Genomic DNA, 15,239 nt, shown 5'->3' with positions numbered 1-15,239 from the left:
GAAGAGAAGGTCACCATATTGGTACACTGGAAACATGGCTCTAATGACTGAGCTAGTAGAGACTAAGCCATCCTATTTCAAGGAAGCAGTAGAGAAACCAGTATGGGTTGATGTAATGATGGAAGGGTATGAATCCATTGTAAAGAAAAGTGTTTGGGAAGCAGTCCCAAGATTAGTAGACAAATCAATTATGGGTTCAAGATGAATCTTCAAGGTGAAGCATGTAGCAAACATAAGCATAGAAAACTACAAGGCCAGATTTGTGGTCAAAGGGTACTTTGAGGTTAAGGGGATTCACTATGAGGACAAATTTTCTCCTGTAGAAAGGCACTCATCCATTAGATCAATCCTTGCTCTAGTTGCATAGACGGGGTGGAAGATCCACCATATGGATGTGAAAACAACATTCCTCAATGGAGTTATTGAAGAGGAGGTGTATATCGAGAAACCAGAAGCATTCAATAATTTTGATCAAGAGTCTCATGTGTGTGGACTCAACCAAGCATTGTATAGTCACAAGTAAGCACCCCGTGCTTGGTACACTAGGATCAGTATATTTCTCACTAGTTTAGACTTCACAAAAATTGAAATGGTTGCAAACCACTATCATATTTTGGTAGAAGGTAAATTGTTGATTTTTGTTTTATATGTTTATGACTTGATTTTGAATGGTGATGAGTAGCTAATCAAATATTGCAAGCAGGACCTTTAAAGAGAGTTTGAGATGAAGGGAATGGATTGGAATTATGGAAAGGTGATGGGGAATTGTTTGTCTCTCAAGGCAAGTATGCCAACAATATACTTCAAAGGTTCCGCATGGATAGGTGCAAACACATGGAGACTCCTCTAGCAACCAACTGGAGGAAAGAGGATGCCACTTCATGGGAGGAAGTGGTTGCGACTATTTACTGGCAATTGGTGGGTTCACTCATGTATCTTGTGAACACATGACTAGACATATTCTTTGTAGTTAAATAGTTGAGCCAAGTGATGGTTAGGCCAACCAAACTGTTTTGGAGGGCTGCTAAGCATGTTCTACGGTAGTTTAGAGGCACTAGCCAGTTTGGACTATGGTACATATGGACAAAGGGAGTGAATCTATGTGGATTCAGAAATGCAGATTAGGCAGGAAGTCCATCAGACTAGAAGAGTACATTAGGTGGAATTTCAATGTTGGGTTTGCAACAGTTTCTTCATACAACAAGAAGAAAAGATCTGTGGCACTCAACTCGATATAAGAAAAATGCATGGATGAAAATCAAGCATCATGTGAGGCAATCTATATGACAAAGATACTTGTTGGCTTGTTTGTTTAGATGATGGATCGAACTGTGATTTACTGTGATAATCAGAGTTGCATCAAACTCTCCGAAAAATCATTTTTTTATGATCGTTCGAAGCATATTGATATATGGTATCACCATCAACGAGATTGTTTATAGAGTTAGATTATGTTGTTGTAGTACATTCTGACAAAGGAATAGGATGTTGATATTTTGACAAAGGCCTTGTCAAGAGGGAAGTTCGAGTTCCGTAGGTCCAAGATAGGGGTGATTGATAATCCCTTTCTTGCTAAGAGGGAGCATTGGAAATGGAGAAGAAAATCTCAATTTGACTTTTCCTTGGTCAAATTAGAGAAAATTCAAATTTATATTTCAACAAAAATCTTGAAGGTAGTTAACTGAGGTGACATCACACTTGTCACTCAATTAACTTAGTTAATTCGACCTGGGCAAGCATGATTTCGGTTCAGTATGTTTGATTGCTAATTCGTAGCAATATATTTTAGTTAATTTCAGTTATTGTCAGTTAAACTAGTTCTAACTGTCAGAAGAACCAACGAAGGTCAAGTTGTGGAAGTGGAACTCCAACCACACTCAGTGATCAAATAGTTAACTGATCAATCAACCCAAAATATTTTTTTCATGCAAAGAATTCTAGTTACCCAGTTGATATGGAGATTCCAACGAGGTGTACTATCAATTGTAGCATATTCACATGTGTACATGTGGTGTATGCAGTCAAAGGAAGGACCCATAGGAATTAAGCAATTCAATAGTGGGAAATTCTTAAATAATAGGGGCCAATTCTTAGAGGAACAACGCAAGGAAATAAGAGCTTGGAGAACTTGAAAATTGGCTAAATTTTGGCCAGAGTCAGTCAGTCAGGAAGAGGGATGGACTATACACTTGCAGGTGTGCTCAAGCTTGAGAAATCATATGTATTTCAACAATTTTTGAACTACTACAAGATCTTATAATTTCTCATCAAGACCACTTATAGTTTTCAGAGCTTCATCAACTCTTATAAATTATTTTGCAACATATTCATCATCATGTATCTTTAAATACTCAAATTTCATTCTAAAACCTTAAAGTTTTGCTTGCCTTACCTTGCTATCACCTTCATAGAAGCTTCTCATCTTGTCCAAAATAGCTTTTGCATTAGAGAAATCCATGACATTGACTAGTTATGATTCAGGTAGGCCAGCAAGTAAGGCATTCATAAATCTCGAATTACATGTAAGCTCCATATTTTGATCTTTAGTAATCATGGTTGGAGGCTTTTGATATTCTTCTTCCACTACATCCCATACATCAACTCCAAGTGATTGAATATAGGTCTTCATCCTTACATTCCAAGGAACATAGTTTGTTCCATTGAACATAGGGGCCTTGTTGGTGTATCCTCCTTCATGGATTTCCATGGTCCTTTATTTTTCTTCCATCTATAAAACTGGTCTAAAGTAACCTCGTTCACTCTAATACTAATTGTTAGAAACCAGGAAATACTAAGAGGGGGCGTGAATGAGTATTGTAGGAATTTGAACAATTTATTTCACTTGTAAAAGATACAAGGACACCAATGACAAGTTCAACAACAATTCATATGAGTCATGATAATAAACAATCACAAGAACTCAATCAGGAAAAATAATTTTTTCAAACTTCTCATCAATTTACTTCGCAAAGGAAAGCTTCCACATGTTGTTACAAAGTTATATGGATACAACCAAAAGGAAACTACTAGTCGATTTATCAATTACAACTAAAAGGAGCTACAAGTCCTAATTTTATCACCTACTACTGAAAGGACCTCCAAACCCTAATACTAATTACTACTTGAAGGAGTTACAATCACTGATATGCGCGATACCATTAGCTTGACCTCGAAGATTCATATTTCATACTCAAATCATGAAGGCCACTTTCTTACATAAACAAATAATTTCCTCTCACCTTCAATAATCTTTGATCACTGATCAACTCACTAGCCACACCAACACCCTTAACATAATTTTGCAACCGTCCTCAGCCGATTCTACTTATAAAGTAATTTGAGTTGATAATTTGAGTTATTGAAATTTGAGTTAAGTTTAGCTCAATATCATGAAAAAACCCATCTCTTTAGCTTTTTTTGTACTTCTATTAAGTGTTCTAATTATTATTACCTATATCTGTAAGAAAAACTGGGCTAAACTACTTAATTTTGTTATTCTGGAATTTTTATCAAGCTTTAGCAGAGCTATTCTAAATCTAGCTAACTCCAAATTTAGTTATTTTTCTAATTCTGCCTCTAAACTATCTATCGTTTGCCAAATTTTTTCCAACCCATCCAAGCTTGTTTTATATCAATTTTAGTGCCCTGTTTTATATGGCATAAACACTAAATTTTAGTGTTTCCAACCTGTTCATACTTAATCCTTCAAATATAGGCCCAAGCGCTTAACACTACCAAAACATAACTCCGCTAGGCCCATCGCAATATATCCCCTAATGTATTAATATTTTTTTGTGAACCATTTTCCCCCATGGCTTTCCATCTGCATAGAACCTAGTGTGGTCCCATTATTTAGCTCCCGAATTTATTTTCCTGGCACACCTTTGAAAACACCTCTAAGGTTGGACCTCTGGGATTATGTGTCCTGTGGGTCCAATGATGCCAAATGTGTCTTAACCATTGGTATTTGAGCTCTGAATACATATGTTTTCGTGTCCTGGAGCCTTGTCATCTTGGAGCTTCCTCTTTTGTGCCTTTTAATTTTCTTCCAAGACAGTGCTTCCAAAATGATTTGTCTCATGAGCTCTCATTATTGATATTGTGACTCCAACTATAACTCCCACCATGTACTCCACCTATCCCAGAGCCTATTCACCCCAGACTGACCTATGTTGTGATTTCCTTTTTACCTCTAGGGTCCCTTCTCTACGTTCACATGTCCTTGTGAGACCTCTGCTAAACTTGTGGACCAATCAACAACTTTTTAGGGTGAGTTGTATTTCCACCTATGGTGCCACCATGTTCTGGATCCTATTCATCCTTGAGAGACATTCATGTTTGCCTTATAAACCTTCCAGGTAATCCCTTCCGTGATGATTTCATGCTTAGGTCACCAATGTCATGTGGTGAATTTTGAGTGGTGCCACCTATCACCTAGATTTGGCCCACTTAGGCACCTAAAGTGTTGAAAACACATGACACATGTCACCCTAGTGATGATATCATGATGACATCACCATGCCACTGTGTCTGTCATGTTTCCTATATGAGTCAATGCAATTATGCCTAGGGTCATCCATCATGTCTTGATTTTGAAGACATGGTTTCCTATGCCTTTGATTTTCAACAATTTCTTTATTAAAAATTTTAAATGGTTCGGGCCAATACTCTTCACTACTTCTTGCGCCACATTTCCTGGTTGTGTGTCATCTTAGAGCTTCATCTCTAAGCACAACTTCATACTTTTGGGGAAGGTCTCCTGGCCTGAGTTATCTCATGGGGAACTCTCGCTCTCAACTTCACCAGTCAACATGCCTGCCCACCTACTGACTCTCCCCAGTCTTATGTCATCTCAGGCTTCAAACTCTGTATGCACCTTTGGTTCTTTTGCGGAAGTCCTCCCAAGGTGATGTGGTTGTGGAACCTCCCCGCAAGCTCCCCGCGCCAAAAAAAATGCACCAAATAACTCTAGTTCCACTATTGTGTTGTTGGCCATGTTTTCCTGACTAGCATCTCCACCAAGGCTCCACTATAATTTCACCAAATTTGACCCTACACTAATTTAAGTCTAGAAACTTTGAATTTTTGGGCCTCATATCTTTGATTGATAATAACTTATGATCCAGGAGGCCATTTTCAAACATCTATATACCACTGGGAATTTCTTTCAGAGCTCTATCCCACTAAGCAAGTTACAAAAGATAATGAGATGATCTGTTATACCAAAAATGCATCCAAATTATCTGCAATTTAATCATTCTTTTCCTTTTCGATACTTGTGCTAATCTCCATTCTTCTTGCAACCTTTTCTACTTTTTCCTTCATCTTCATTATCTTTTCCATCAATGAAAACATATTATAGCAAGTTGTAACTCATCTATATTTATCTTCAAGTAATTATCAATTGTTGTAGCTATGGATTGACTAGGATTTGGATCATTAACCTGAATATTCACGACAATATTTTCTTTATTTGACTCTTCCTTTGTTTGAGTTTCATGATTTTTCTTCTCCTGAGCTACCTACATATTTGCTTGATTTTTCCTATTCTGAGGCAAAGTAAACACATTAGCCAATTGTTCAGTATCTATTCTTGATTCATGAGCTTAAATAGACAAACCATATTATTTTTTGAGACTAGAAATAATACCATGCATATCATATTTTCAGAAAACATATTTTGCCAAAAAAAAGGATAACCAATTTTTTAAAATTATGTCAATCATTATCTTATTTCTAGCGATTAAAGAGAAAAATTTGTAAGGAAAGCTAAAATGCACCTTTTATTTTTAGAAACAAAATGAGATTCATTTACATAAAGTAGTTCTCTTAACGCCTCGTATGCAAAGATATGTGGAGTGATAAATTTTGGGAGACAGTAGGGCTCCTTCTCAAAATCGTAGGTTTTAATAACTGAGTAATCTAGAAAGAGGAACTAGTAATCAATGATATATTATTTAGTCAACCACAAAAATATTCTAGACTCCTCTGATATTTTATCAAGTGTTCCCCCAACAATTTGACCTGGAGGTAAAAAGATAAATGTTCAATATATGGGACATAAATCCCTAGTATCCATTATGGATATATAGTTTCAGTCCACATGCAAATATTCTTTTCTCTCCCTTCCTTACCTTGGTTTTTTTCCAATAATCGTTTTGAATTGAAATTGCAGGATAATTCAAAAGAATCAAACGCACCAAGTAAGAACAATGTATGCAAAACTTGAAGGGGGCAGTCATGCTAAAATCTAAATTACGTTTTGAGTGAAATACCTCGAAAAATTAATAATGACTTTATGAGGGTTTAACATTATTAGCGTAAGAACCATAAAAATCATATCATCCATCTATAAATCATTTGAGAGCCCTATATTTACCTCCAGGAGGGACGCCATTGTATGAAAGAAGGGTTTCAATAGCCTAGTTAGGGTGAATAATTCCACTGCTTATTTTTAAGAGGGATTTTTAAGTAGATTCTGAAAAAACTTTAGATTTTCGTCCTCAACCCAGGTCATAAAATATTTATCAAAGTGTTTTTCTGAAATATGTACACCTTTTGAGGGTAAGTTAAAAAATTTAGCAAATCCTTATGCAGACAGTTCTAGGAAGACTTGGTTAGTTACTAGAGAAATGATGTCTCTAGTTTCAGAAATAAGAAATCTAGCTAGAAGTATGATGGTATCTTGTTCGAAGTGGGTAGCGAGTAGGGTGGCTCTCAGGACTCCTAAATTAACTAAATATTTGTCTTGCTGAGAGATTCTAGAGGTCGGTTCTAGGAATTTATTCAAGGTAAGGATATTTGTGTTTTAAACCAAGGTATGTTTTAACTAAGCTAGTTCATCTATAAAAGCTTCCTTAGATGATTCCTCCACCATCTTTATAAGTAATTTTATGAAATTACTTCAGAAAGAAAATAATTTGATGGGTTGACATCCTGAGGTACTTACATGGATTTGTATGATGGAATTTATTGGGTTTTGAGTCTTGGTTCATTGTGTTATTGAAAATGGAACCTCTCAACTCTGATTTTGTTGCATGTAGATGAAAATGGGGCTTCTGGTCATGAATGTGACTACTAAATTTGGTGGAGGGTGTGCATGGTACATTTTTTAGTGTGGTGTTAATACACCATTATAACACTTTCCTTTTTTGTTGAAAATGCAACAAGAAAATCTAAGTTTTTACTTTGCCTTGGTCAAACTAGAGAATATTCATATTTCTATTTCAATAGTAATCTTGGAGATACTTAACTGAGATGACATGGAACTTGTCACTCAATTAAATTAGTTAATTTGATTTTGGCAAGATTGAGTTCAATTCAATATGTTTTATTGCTAATTTGTAGCAACATGTTTTAGTTAATTTGATTTCGACAAGATTGAGTTCAATTCAGTATGTTTGATTTCTAATTTGTAGCAACATGTTTAAGTTAATTTGAGTTATTATCAGTTTAACAAGTTATAATTGTCAGAAGAACTAGTGAGGTCAAGTTGTGGAAGTAGAACTTCAGCCATACTCAGCGATCGACTAGTTAATTGATCAATCAGACCAAAATAATTGGTGCATGTAGAGAATTCGAGTTATCGAGTTGATGTGGAGATTACAAGGTAGTGTACTATGAGTTGTAGCATATTACCATTTATACAGGTGGTGCATGCATTCAATGGAAGGACCTATAGGAACTGAGCAATTCAATAGGGTGGAATTCCTAAATAATAGGTGTCAATTTCCTAGAGGAACAACATAAGTAAACAGGAGCTTGAAGGGCTTAAAAACTGGCTAATTGTTGGCCATATTTAGTTAGTTAGGTAGAAAGATAAACTATACACTTGTAGGGTGTGCTCAATCTTGAGAAATCATATGTATTTCAACTCTTTTCTCTGATTAATGCAATACATATAGGAATGCGTTTTGAGCAGTTTATTTCCCCTAGATAAATCTATGTGCATGTGTGATGTTTCCTTTTTCATGTCTATGATTTGTGTTCTAGATGGTGCCTTAATTTACACATTTCAGTAGAGTAGCTTCAAGTCTTGTTATTTAGTAAATTTCATGAACAACTTTGAATCTACGCATTAATTTCTACATGGTATTAAAGCTAGATTCGCTGTGGAGCAGAGATTTTGATGTTGTTATTATAGGAGGATCAGATTTGCAGGATCAATTCTTCAAAGATAGAATTATGGATTTCTATGGACTAAGGCTTGAATATGCCCTTGAGGGAAGCTCGAATTATGTTTCATGGAAGGAACGCATGGAGGTAGTTCTAGAATATAATGGGTTGAAGGCATTAATTGATAATGATATTCTAAAACTAGCAGCATATGATGCTAATGTATTTTCCATCCCCACAACTACCATATGTATTTTCCATTCCTTAGAATGCGATTTGTGCAAAGGGGGTGTAAAATTTGATGAAGACAATGCCATACATTTCTCTCTTGAGAGGGAGCTTAATATCCCACCAAAAGAGGAGATTTTAGCTCCAAATGAGGAGCCTCGTGATGTTTTGGAGCAACAACAAGTTGAGGAGCAGAGAGTGGAAACAACCACTTGAGTAGAACCATCTAGAGAAGACATGAAGAGAACCAGGGAAGCTGAGAGACTTTTTTGCAGTATGGAAGGGAGAATGTGGGCTTCAAATCAGCACAAGAAGAGAAGGTCACCATATCAGTACACTAGTGACATGGCTCTAATGACTGAGCTAGTAGAGACTGAGCCAACCTATTTCAAGGAAGCAGTAGAGAAACCAATATGCGTTGATGAAATGATGGAAGAGTATGAATCCATTGTAAAGAAAAGTGTTTGGGAAGTGGTCCCAAGATTAGCAGAGAAATTGGTTATGGGTTCAAGATAGATCTTCAAGGGATTCACTATGAGCACAAATTTTCTCCTGTAAAAAGGCACTCATTTATTAAATCAATCCTTTCTCTAGTTGCATAGATGGGGTGGAAGATCCACCATATGGATGTGAAAAACACATTCCTCAATGGAGTTATTAAGGAGGAGGTGTATATCGAGAAACTAGAAGGACTCAATAATTTTGATCGAGAGCCTAATGTGTGTAGACTCAACCGAGCATTGTATAGTCATAAGTAAGCACCTCGTGCTTGGTACACTAGGATCGATAGCTTTGTCACTGGTTTGGACTTCGCAAAAAGTGGAGCGGGTGCAAATCTCTATCATATTTTGGTAGAACGTAAACTGTTGATTTTTTCTTATATGTTTATGACTTGATTTTGAATGGTGGTGAGTAGTTGATCAAATATTGCAAGGAGGACCTCTAAAGAGAGTTTGAGATGAAGGGATTGGATTGGAAGTATGGAAAGGTGATGGGGAATTGTTTGTTTCTCAAGGCAAGTATTCTTATGAGATACTTCAGAGGTTCCACATGGACAAGTGCAAACCCATGGAGACTCCTCTAGCGACCAACTGGAGGAAAGAGGATACCACTTCATGGGAGGAAGTGGATGTGACTATTTACTTGCAATTGGTGGGGCAATCATGTATCTTGTGAACATGACCAGACATATTCTTTGTATTCAACCAGTTGAGCCAAGCGATGATTAGGCCAACCAAAATGTTTTGGAGGGCAGCTAAGAATGTTCTACAGTAGTTCAGAGGCACTACCTAGTTTGGATTAAGGTACATATGGACAAAGGGACTGAATCTATGTGGATTCACAAATGTAGATTAGGCTTGAATTCCATTGGACCAGAAGAGTACATTAGGTGGAATTTCAATGTTGGGTTTGCAATAGTTTCTTCGTACAACAAGAATAAAAGATTTGTGGCTCTCAACTCAGTATAAGAAAAATGCATGGATGAAAATCAAGCATCATGTGAGGTGATCTAGATGAGAAAGATACTTGTTGGCCTGTTTGTTCAGATGATGCATTGAACTGTGATTTACTATGATAATCAGAGTTGGATAAAACTCTTTGAAAAATCATTTTTTTCATGATCATTCCAAGCATATTCATATACAGTATCACCATCAACAAGATTGTGTACAGAGTTGAATTATGTTGTTGCAATACATTCTGACAAAGGAATAAGATGTTGATATTTTGACAAAGGCCTGGTCAAGAGGGAAGTTCGAGTTCCTTAGGTCCAGGATAGGGGTGATTGATAATCCCTTTCTTGCTAAGAGGGAGTGTTGGAAATGGAGCAAGAAAATCCCAATTTGACTTTTCCTTGGTCAAACTAGAGAAAATTCAAATTTCTATTTCAGCAAAAATCTTGGAGGTAGTTAACTGAGGTGACATTGCACTTGTCACTCAGTTGACTCAGTTAATTCGAGTTGGGAAAACATGATTTCGGTTCAGTATCTTTGATTGCTAATTCGTAGCAATCTATTTTAGTTCATTTGAGTTATTGTTAGTTAAACTAGTTCTAACTGTCAGAAGAACCAGCGAAGGTCAAGTTGTGGAAGTAGAACTCCAACCATACTCAGTGATCAAATAGTTAACTAATCAATCATCCCAAAATAATTTTTGCATGAAAAGAATTCGAGTTACCCAGTTGATATGGAGATTTCAAGAAGTGTACTATCAGTTGTAGCATATTGACATGTGTACATGTGGTGCATGGAGTCAAAGGAAGGACCCATAGCAATTGAGCAATTCGATAGTGGGAAGTTCCTAAATAATAGGGGCCAATTCTTGGAGGAACAACGCAAGGAAATAAGAGCTTGGAGGGCTTGAAAATTGGCTAAATGTTGGCCAGAGTCAGTCAGTTAGGTAGAGGGATAGACTATACACTCATAGGGTGTGCTCAAGCTTGAGAAAGCATATGTATTTCAACAATTTTTGAACCACTACAAGATCTTATAATTTCAAATGAAGACCTCTTATAGTTTTCACAACTTCATCAACTCTTAGAAATTATTTTGCAACATATTCATCATCATGTATCTTCAAAGACTCAAATATCATTCTAAAACCTTAAAGTTTGGCCTGCTTTACCTTGCTATCACCTTCATAGAAGATTCTCATCTTGTCCCAAATAGCTTTTGCATTAGAGAAATCCATGACCTTTACTAGTTATGATTCAGGTAGGCTAGCAAGTAGGGCATTCATAAATCTTGAATTACATGTAAATTCCATCTTTTGATATTTAGTAATCATAGTTGGAGGCTTTTGATATTCTTCTTCCACTACATCCCATACATCAACTCCAAGTGATTGAATATAGGTCTTCACCCTTACATTCCAAATAACATAGATTGTTCCATTGAACATATGGGCCTTATTGGTGTATCCTCCTTCATGGATTTCCATGGTCCTTTATCTTTTGTCCATCTATTAAACTGGTCTAAAGTAACCTCGTTCTCTCTAATACTAATTGTTAGAAACCAAGAAATACTAAGAGGGGGGTGAATGAGTATTGTAGGAATTTGAACAATTTATTTCACTTATAAAATATACAAGGACACCAATGACGAGTTCAACAACAATTCATATGAGTCATGATAAGAAACAATCACAAGAACTCAACCAGGACAAATAATTTTTTCAAACTTCTCGTCAATTTACTTCACAAAGGAAAGCTTCCACTTGTTGTTATAAATTTATATGGATACAACCAGAAGGAAACTACTAGTCGATTTATCAGTTACAACTAAAAGGAGCTACAACTCTGAATTTTATCACCTACTATTGAAAGGAGCTCTAAACCCTAATACTAATTACTACTTGAAGGAGTTACAATCACTGATATGCGAGATACCATTAGCTTGACCTCGATGATTCATATTTATACTCAAATCATGAAGGCCATTTTCTTACATAAAAAATAATTTCCTCACACCTTCAATAATCTTTCATCATTGATCAACTCACTAGCCACACCAACACCACTAACAAAATTTTGCAACCTTCCTCAACCGATTCTACTTATAAAGTAATTTGAGTTGATAATTTGAGTTATTGAAATTTGAGTTAAGTTTAGCTCAATATCATGTAAAAACCCATTTCTTTAGCCTTTGTCGTACTTCTATTAAGTCTTCTAATTATTCTTACCTATATATGTAAGAAAAACTGGGCTAAACTGCTTAATTTTTTTATTCTGGAATTTTTATCAGGCTTTAGCAGAGCTATTCTAAATCTAGCTAACTCCAAATTTAGTTATTTTGCTAATTCTGCCTCTAAACTATCTATCGTTCGCCAAATTGTTTCCAACCCATCCAAGCCTATTTTATATCAATTTTAGTGCTCTATTTTATATGGCATAAACACGAAATTTTAGTTTTGCCAACCTATCCATAATTAAGCCTTCAAATATAGGCCCAGGCGTTTAACACTACCAAAACATAACTCCGCTAGGCCCATTGCACTATAGCCCCTAATGTATTAATAAATTTTTGTGAAGATTTTGCCCCCATGGCTTTCCATCTACATAGAACCTAGTGTGGTCCCATTATTTAGCTCCTGAATTTCTTTTCCTGGCACACCTTTGAAAGAACCTCTGAGGTTGGACCTCCAGGATTATGTGTCTTGTGGGTCCATTGTTTCAAAATGTGTCTTAACCATTGGTATTTGAGCTCTGAATATATATGTTTTCGTGTCCTGGAGCCTCGTCATCTTGGAGCTTCCTCTTTTTTGCCTTTTAATTTTATTATGTGGCAGTGCATCCAGGATTATGTGTCCCATGAGCTCTTGTTATTGGTTGTGTGACTCCAAATATAACTCCCACCATGTACTCCACTTGTCCCAAAGCCTATTCATCCCAGACTGACCTATGTTGTGCTCTTCATTTTAACTCTAGGGTCCCTTCTCTGCATTCACATCTCCCTGTGAGACCTTTGCTGAACTTGTGGAGTATGGTGGCTCTCAAGATTCCTAACTTAAATAAATATTTGTATTGCTAAGTGATTCTAGAGGTGCGTTCTAGGATTTTATTCAAGGTAAGGATATTTTTGTTTTAAACCAAGGTATGTTTTAACTAAGCTAGTTCATCTATAAAAGCTTCTTTAGATGATTCCTCCACCATCTTTATAAGTAATTTTCTGAAATTACTTCAAAAAGAAAATAATTTGAGGGCTTGACATCCTAACTTACTTACATGGATTTCTATGATGGAATTTATTGGGTTTCAAGTCTTGGTTCATTGTGGTGTTGAAAATGGAATCTCTTGACTCTGATTTGGTTGCATGCAGATGAAAATGGGGCTTCTAGTCATGAATGTAACTACTAAATTTGGTGGAGGGTGTGCATGGTACATTTTTTCATGTGTCATTAATAAACCATTATAGCACATTCCTTTTTTGTTGAAAACGAAACAAGAAAATCTCAGTTTGACTTTGCCTTGGTCAAACTAGAGAAAATTCATATTTCTATTTCAGCAGTAATCTTGGAGATAGTTAACTGAGTTGACAAGGAATTGTCACTCAGTTAACTTAGTTAATTTGATTTCGACAACATTGATTTCAATTCAATATGTTTGATTGCTAATTTGTAGCAACATTTTTTAGTTAATTTTATTTCAACAAGATTGAGTTCAATTAGTATGTTTGATTGCTAATTTGTAGCAACATGTTTCAGTTAATTTGAGTTATTGTGAGTTTAACGAGTTCTAATTGTCAAAATAACTAGTGAGGTCAAGTTGTGGAAGTGGAATTTCAACCACACTTAGTGATCGACTAGTTAATTGATCAATTAGACCAAAATAATTGGTGCATGTAGAGAATTTGGGTTACCGAGTTGATGTGGAGATTCCAAGGCATTGTACTATGAGTTGTAGCATATCCCCATGTATACAGTTGGTGCATGCATTCAAAGAAAGGACCTATAGGAACTGCGCAATTCAATATGGGGAAATTCCTAAATAATAGGTGTCAATTTCCTGGAGGAACAACATAAGTAAATAGGAGCTCGGAGGGCTTAAAAATTGGCTAAGTGTTGGCCAGATTTGGTCAGTTAGATAGAAGGATAAACTATACACTTGTAGGGTGTGCTCAATCTTGAGAAAGCATATGTATTTCATCTCTTTTCTCTGATTAATGCAATACATATAGAAATGGGTTTTGAGCAGTTTATTTCCCCTAGATAAATCTATGTGCATGTGTGATGTTTGCTTTTGCATGTCTATGATTTGTGTTCTAGATGGTGCGTTAACTTCCACAGATCAATAGAGTAGCTTAAAATCTTGTGATTTAGTAAATTTCATGAGCAATTTTGAATATATACATTACTTTCTACATGGTATCAAAGCTAGATTCTCTGTAGAGCAGAGATTTTGATGTTGTCATTATAGGAGGATTGGATTTGTAGGATCAATTCTTCAAAGATAGAAGGATGGATTTCTATCGACTAAGGCTTGAGTATGCCCTTGAGGGAGGCTCGAATTATGTTTCTTGGAAGGACCGCATGGAGGTATTTCTAGAATATAATGGGTTGAAGGCATTCATTGAGAATAATATTCTAAAACCAATAGCATATGATGCTTAGGATCTAGCAGAATGGAAGAAGTGTGTAGCCAAGGTGAGAAGGATCATATTGGATGGATTAAAAGACCATATTTTCTCTAATATCCATAAGAAACAGACTCTATATGCAATGTGGAAAGCATTGATAGATTTGTTCCATAATAGTAGTGACTAAAGGAAGTTGGTGCTCAAGGAAAAACTTCAAAATATCAAGATTCAAAAGAACGAGATCATTCCAGAGTACCTGAGCAAGTTCACACAATGTCATGATGAACTTGGTCATGTTGGTGTTACTGATGAGCGCCAGTATTGCAACAAGGATGCTGCAACTCCTAGGCTACCACCTTTACTTATCAACCCGGGGTTCGTACAAACTTAGAGGTGACAGTGCTATATGCACAAGTAGAAGTGAAGGTCCTCCCTATTGTCACTGTTCATCCGGCGAGAGACCCTTGGGTTTCCAAGCCAGACTTCTATAGAGTTTGAAGAAGTTGGATTCTTTGATGGAAGGTGGTTGAGGATGGAAGGTGGATGGAAGGTGGTTGAAGATGGCTAGAAGGTATATGGAGTGTTTGGATAGTGTCTCAGGAGTGGCAGCATTTAAATAATATGTAGACAAAGTTCGGGAAGGAGTCAAGCGGAAGAGTAATCGAAGATCGAAATCAGCGAAAGGAAGAAGTAATGAAGCAGCAGTTCACAGGAAGATGAGTGGTGAAGATCTTATCACAGGATATTATGTTAATAGATGGATGGATCAATGAACAAGATTAACGGAAGATGAGCAGTGGAGATCTTATCGCAGGAGACTAC

The sequence above is a fragment of the Pinus tabuliformis genome, chromosome 3_2 (assembly GCF_031772625.1).
Source record: "Pinus tabuliformis cultivar Carrire ecotype Pingquan chromosome 3_2, CPIR1, whole genome shotgun sequence".
Taxonomy (NCBI): Eukaryota; Viridiplantae; Streptophyta; class Pinopsida; order Pinales; family Pinaceae; genus Pinus; species Pinus tabuliformis.
Note: the sequence above shows the minus strand (reverse complement) of the source record.